The following is a 7,380-nucleotide window of genomic DNA, read 5'->3' as shown; positions in this document are numbered from 1 at the left end:
GCTTTCGTTTATACATCTCTTCTCTCATTGTCGTTAACGTCCACTGCCTTCTCCTCTCTGGATGGGTCAACATGCTTGCTTCTAACTCTTGATTGGTCATGTTTGACTTGTCCTTGGAGCGGGTGTTGTAAGGATGGGTTGCCAGAATGCCAATCATCTTAACCACCTATCTGGACTCATCAACAACAACTCGGTTAGCGGTTAGGGCATTAACCAATAGATAACCGCCCATTGATGGGTGGATGCACCTAAGCAGTCAAACGTTTCTATTATGCCTCTATTCATTCGCATGCGTCATCCCGGCTTTCATTTCTTTTCTTGCCAATTAGTTCCCACTCTTATCTTTTCACTTTGTTTTGCTCTCCCTTTTGGTTCTCCTTCATTTGGTTTTTCCCCTGTTTGTATTTTTCTGGTTTTCCCTTTTATTATTTAGAGACGGTCGAATCCTATGGAGACTGCCTACGTATCACGACCCCGCGTGAATCAGACCAAGCGTAGTTCGTAAAAAATAAATGCAAAGTAGGAGCATGGTATTTTTTGACAATTTCAATTTTATTGATAGCAAACTTGTCTATTACAAAGACTCAAAACAACTAACAATCCCCATCATCAAAATACAGACTCGATCAACTGACTGTCCCTTAAAAAAAATACAGACTCTGGTAAAAAGAAACACAAACCCAAATGACCTACCTCCCAAAAAGGAAATACAGACTCGGACGACAAACCCTTTTTTTTTCTAGAAGAAAGAGTGCAGACTCAAAGACAATTACGAATACATTAAAGCTCCTGGTGCCCGCGGGACATCATTCGGTCTCGCCGCGGGCCTATATGCAAGTTCCCCTTGAAGTCTGTCTAGGTCGTTCATTATCTGCTTCACAAATGTCGTCACTGATGCCAGGAAGGTGGTACGGGTCATGTTCTCGCACATTTGACATTTCCTAGTAATGGAATGAGCAACGGTTAAGATTCTTTCTCGGATTCTTCCTTTCTCTTGAAGCAATCGCCCTATTTGTTGGGCCCTAGCCTCCAAAGTTCGCTCATCCGCTTGGCTTTGTTCCCGGAGTTGTTGCAAGTCCATTTCTAACTGTGCCAATGCCATGTAACAATGTTCTCTTTCAACTTTGAACTCTTTTGCCTGCTTGATCATACGGTTTTCTGTGGCAATAACCTTTTTCTTTAATCCTGTGACCTCATTGTCATATTCTTCTTTTAACTGTTTAACCATGCGGGCCCGGTCTTCTGCGTTTTTAGCCAATTGTTTTCGTACCCCAGCTAATTCCTTTTCTGCCTTGTTGCGGTCGAAACTGTAGTCGTTCACCTTTTGCCTTAGATTTGCTATAAGCTTTGCATCTTTGGCACTTCTGACAGGATTATCAGCCTCTAACTTCATTTTCTGGATTTGGGCTCGCAAGGCTTCATTCTCTTTGGCCAATTGTTTTTTCTCACCTTCATCAGCCGCGGCTTGCAAGCTATTTTCAAATCGGAGGTTTTGGACCTGTTTTTCCAATGCTCCTATGCGGGCCCTATACTCATTTTCTTTAGTTAACCAATCCCACTGTTCTCGTGCTGATTCAACAAATCCCTGGATGTGAGGTCGTTTGGCCGGTCTTCCGAACGCAACGTCCCTTCTATACCAAGCCTGATAATCAGGCGACACTTCTCCTTTGGCTCGATCTCGAACACAAGTGTTTGCCGTCAAATATTGACATTCGCTCCAGACCTGGCGGACCATTGCGTCAGGAAACTGGCCATCAGGGCCAATCTCAACCACTTGCAAACTAAGATCGTCATCCTTGGGTACTATCTGGCATCTCCCCAGCTGCCTCAACACTCGATACGGTGCGTAAGGCTGAATGCTTCTAAGCCCCATCAGAAGGAAATGTGGTCGGGCTGCCGGCATGTATATGATTTCATCAACGGGTAACCATCCCAGTGTCCACTCTATTTGGCTAGCAGTGAGGGACCTAAAATATGTTGTCCAACCTGTGACTCCTTCTGACAATTCAACCCTTTTGATCCTCGTGTAAAACTCTTCTATGCATGTTTTTTCTGAAGACCCATAGCTCAAAAACTGAGGGCGATGACACAGATGCTCGATCATCCACATTTGTAACAATAGACTGCACCCCTCGAAGAAAGCTTCCCCGGCCTTACAGGCTGTAAGAGCACGGAAGATGTCAGCCAATATCATAGGTACAAGTGTACTTTTGGCTTAAGTAATTAACGTGCTGACGACCCCAGCTATTTTTATGTCAATGTTCCCAGCCTTCCTTGGAAATACCAGAAGCCCCAGGAAAGCTACCATAAAGGCGAAACGTCGATGCTCTTCCCACTTTTGGCGGTTTCCTTTGCTACATATATTACTTTCTGGGTTGTTGAACCCCCCAATATGGCCATATCGATGATATATGAAGCTCAGAGTACAAAAGCCATTTACCAGATCTGCGTTATGGACGGCTCTGACTATCTTCAAAGAGTCTAGAAATCTGTGCACGGCTACAACTCTGGGGGCAACCAAGTATTTGTGCCTCAACGGAACCTCATCCTTTCCAATGTAGCCAGCTATCTCCTCTAATGTCGGGGTAAGCTCAAAGTCCGAAAAATGGAACACCTTATGTGCTGGATCCCAGCATGTAACCAGTGCTCTAATAATATCTCCGCGAGGCACAATATCGAGCAAACCGGTAAGCCCTTTCAAATGTTTCTTGACTGCATCCTGCCCTTCTCTGCCTAAGTCGTTCCACCACAGACGTAACTCCAAAGGGATTTTATTCATGATTGAAAATAATTCATTTTGAGTCGTGCTCATCCTGCACATTTATTAAGGTGATTTTAATCACTGATTTTGACCTAAAAGAGAAAAATGGCACAATCTCTGTTCCAATTTCCAATTTAAACAAACAGCCGGTATTGCGGATACGGCCTTTCAGCACTTCATAAAGAAGATTTTAAAGCTGTACCTGCCAACCGTTAAAAATGACTCAGGGTGGCCGTTCTTGCAAAAACAGCCTTCCGGCGCCCTTTTGGGGACATTCGGCTTATTTTAAATAAGAATGGCGGCACCCGACTTATTCATGACGAAATTAAAAAATTTTTGGCATTTTTGGCTAGTTTTGCAAAAGGGGAGGTTGGACCCGACGAGGGTTGCCTACGTATCTCATATCCGGTGAGAATCAAACCAGCATAGTTCGGGCAAAATAAGTCTAACTATTTTTAAAACAAGACTCTTTTTGTTTTTGTTGGCAAATACAGTATTTCTGAAAGCAAGATTTTTTTTTTTATATTTTCTTTTCAGTGGCGAATAAAATAAACTAATTTGAAAATAAAACTCTTTTTGTTTTTCTTTTCCAAAAAAAAACACTTTGCTTCTTTTTTTTTTCTTTCAATTTTCTTGAAAATCCGGCGGAATTTCGGCACTACTTGGACATTGGTTTTTCTAGTATAGGTAATTAACTCTCTACACTGCTATTTTTTCTTTTTCTCTTTTTGTTTTTCCAATTTTTCCCAAATATTCAAAGCCGGTCAGCATGCGAGTCCAAAACAAATAAATGCACAAGTAGGATGCATCAGGATGGTCCATTATTCCGGGTACACCTGTCCTAGACGGACCCAACCCCTGTGTTGAGTCCCCTAAGTCAAAATGCACGTGATGCAAATAAGCGATCCTACTAGGGATCCGGCATGAAGTCAAGTTCTTCTAGGTTCAAAACCTGGGTATGTGTTCTAGACTGTGTACCCGAGCGGACAACTCGAGTCGAGAAGGGGGCTACGTACCGGGAACCAAAAGGCCATCCGGCTTAGTAACTTGTCCGGCCTCTTTCTTATTTCAGGGTATTGACACTAACAGAATAGGGAGTCTCCACCAGTGAGCACATCCCCGGAGGTGAGAAGAGAAGGGTTTCGCCACAGTTTATATACATTCCAGATAATATCAAAGCGGTAAAAAGCAACATTTTGCACATTTAGCATGAAACATGTAGAAAAATCAGATAACGCCAAATACAACAATATATCTAAGCTCGAATTCTGAACCCTGAACCAAAGTTCTGGGTTCTTTTCCCCAGCAGAGTCGCTAGAGCTGTCACACCTCCTTTTCTACTACTACACCCCGTGAAGGGATATAATAATAAGGGAGTTATTTCCAACTTGAAGTGACAATCGAAACGGGATTATTTAATTAAAAATCAGAGTCGCCACTTGGGAGATTAATGGTGTCCCAAGTCACCGGTTAAATCTTGATCCGAGGAGATTATGACTCTGTTAACAGTTCGCGAACCAGAACTCCGAGTAAGGAATTCTGTTAACCCGGGAGAAGGTATTAGGCATTCCCGGATTCCGTGGTTCTAGCACGGTCGCTCAACTGTTGTATTTGCTTCTATCTGATTTCAAAACATGTTCTAGTTTATGATTTTATTAGTAAACCATTTTTATTGTTGTTTTTTTATAAGAATTGCAACGTCGTGAAAATGCGCCTTGAACCACGTCGCACCAGTGCACCCGTGATTGTCACCACATTTCAACTTCGTTGAGATTTGGATTTGGGTCACATAAATGTGCACCCACATTTAGGAAGGTAATATTATTAAAATACGCGCCTAAAGCAACTACGCGTTTATTATCTTTGGGGAAAACTATGAAATTCGCTAAACGGTTCACCCGATTTCTAAGTATATTTTTCTTATATACAGCATTTATTGAGAGCCCCGTGACTTATGTGTTTTATTTAGCGAGGCTCATTTCATTAAAGGCATCCCTGGGGTAATCTACAATTTTTATATTCACGTATTGTCTCTCTAAAAATAAGGAAAGGCCCTACTTAATTAGTTATTAGCCTACTTGCAAGAGTCAAGTCACTGGGCTTCGACATTAGCCCAGGGAGGTGGAGTTTCAATCCAGCTTCATGTTTTGAATAGAAGGCTGTAAACCATTTAGGGGCCTTTGCACAGGCCTAAATGAGAAACGAATTAGGACTAAAGTTGGGACGGGCTTTAGTAGAGCTGAGGTCCCACTCAACCGGCACAGGCCGTTGAGCCTTGATCTTATTTCATATTGCTTTAATGGTAATCAGTGATCTTTAAAACAGAGGAAACGAGATACAATCGTTCAAATCAACGAATTAACATGGAACTAACTCTTCTTGCTAAATTCATGGACTTAATGTAGCGAAGGTGTACTGAGTAATTACATCTACGATCACTAATTTTAGATTACTAAAGTACTGTACTACCACACACATTTACTGGGCCTGAAATTGTCCTTGATACGAGCATACGCGCTAATGCCAAAATTGATCTCAAGTCTACAATATTTTTTCCTGATTTTTAAAAGTCAGACCAATACAATTAACCAAACTGTGCTAGTTCAAAGCTAATCTTTAGATGAACAATCACAAGCCCAATAGTCTAAACAGTCCGGTACAGTCCATATTAGTACAATACAAACAGAAATTTAATCTACATCAAAGCTGAATGTTGAACACACAGTTACAAAGGTTGAAGTAATTCAGATTTCATGCTTCCATTCTTTCATATTTCAACTTACAATTATCAAAGGCCAAGTCGTGTACCTGGAATGGGAATAAAAATGAAGTGGGAAAAAGTCAGCTACAGCAGAAACTCGAACAGCAATAGCAGTAATCGATTCCCAGCAATATAGAACAACGAGCAGACCCCAAATAATCAAACCAAAAATCTGGACGTGCTCAAAGCCAAACAGTACGACCAAAACAAACTTAAAAGCAGTCTGGATGAAGATCCCAAAATCACTGAAAAACCAACCAAGACGCCTCTGAAACTCTCTCACAATCAGAAATTAAGCTGAAACATGCAACTTATCAACTGAAACTCTAATTTGACTTCGAGAGCATTAATGCAACAATAGGTTTTCTGTTTTTGTATTTTTGCATTGCTTTTTTTTTTATATATTTGTATTTTGGAGAGAGCTAAGATCAAAGAGAGCTTTTGAGATGGAATTGAACTTCAAATCTGGAGGATTGAAGATTGTTTTTGGGGGGGAATTTTAGGCTTCCAAAAACTTGTGAATCAAGGCAAATGAATGCCTTTTTATAGGTGAACTTAGGGTCCAATTTCAGATTTTCCTTTTACCCCTTAGTCCCTATTCTAATTCTATTTTTACCCTTTATTTTCTGACTTGTTACACAAGTAACTACACCTATTCTATTGAAATCTATACTATAGTCCATCCTAGAAGGTTCTATACCCATTACAATTCCTATTCTACCCTTACTTTACCTCAACAATTACCAATCTTAATGAAACTACCCTTTTCCATGCCTAAACTACCCTTTGAATCCCCTAAAATTACTGACTAAGTTAAACCAGTCCATTAACTATAACCAAGCAATCTATTTCTAGGGCTAATCAAACTAGACAAATTAGCTAATCAAGAGGTTGGAACAATTAAAATCAAACTGCAGTAAACAATTAGGAGTCGACTAACTGAACCTAAAATCAGACCACTTAAACGTATATGACTACTGGGAACAGCACTGACATGAAGAACAAAACTTAAGCTAGATCATGAACATGGAATTACTAATGCAATTACTGAATTAAACTAAACTAAACTAATTGATTACTACTAACCAATAACAACAGTAAAAGCTCAAATACTGAAGAAAAATTGAAATCAAAAGTGCCCTAAAGAGTTAAAGATTATCAAAACAGATTTGAACAAGAGCATACAGAATCAAAACAGCATCGAACAGAACTTACTAATTTTGAGCACTCGACTGACTATGGGGCGAACTCTGACCAGCTATTGTTGTGAATCCTCCGGGATTCTTGACACACAACATCCCTAATCGTGTGTTTTTCAAAAGAAAACACGTGATTAGGGAAATTACGGTCCAAAATCCCCAAGATTTCTGAGTTAGGGTTCTGCCGGGCTTTGGGACTTAAAATTCGTAACGTTCCGAGCAGATTCGAGACTAGTGGCTATGGGGGTTGGGTAGAGGAGACTCAGATGAACCTAGGGTATCAATTTGGGACCATTTGGCATACTTTGGGTCTTGGCCGGAAAATATTCAAACTGAGATTCGACCAATTCCGGGCAGATTCGAGAGGAACTAACCGGGGATTTGGATAGGGAAAGGGGAGAGGGACCTAGGGTGTTAATTTGGACCGATTTGGGAGAAGTTGTGTCATGGCTGGAAAACTTCGATCTAATATTTCGAAGTTTTGGGGTGGGATTCGAGGAGAAATAAGGCTAGAATCGTGACGAGGAAGATGAGATGAAGAAGTGGTGTAATTTTCAGGTGATTTGGACGATCGCCGCCAGCGGAGGCGATTTCCGGCCGGCGGCAGGCGGCGGAGGACGGCGGAGGACGGCGAGGTTAGGCGTCTCTGATGAACAGGT

The sequence above is a fragment of the Nicotiana attenuata genome, unplaced genomic scaffold (assembly GCF_001879085.1).
Source record: "Nicotiana attenuata strain UT unplaced genomic scaffold, NIATTr2, whole genome shotgun sequence".
Lineage (NCBI taxonomy): Eukaryota > Viridiplantae > Streptophyta > Magnoliopsida > Solanales > Solanaceae > Nicotiana > Nicotiana attenuata.
This window is presented reverse-complemented; position numbering follows the sequence as displayed.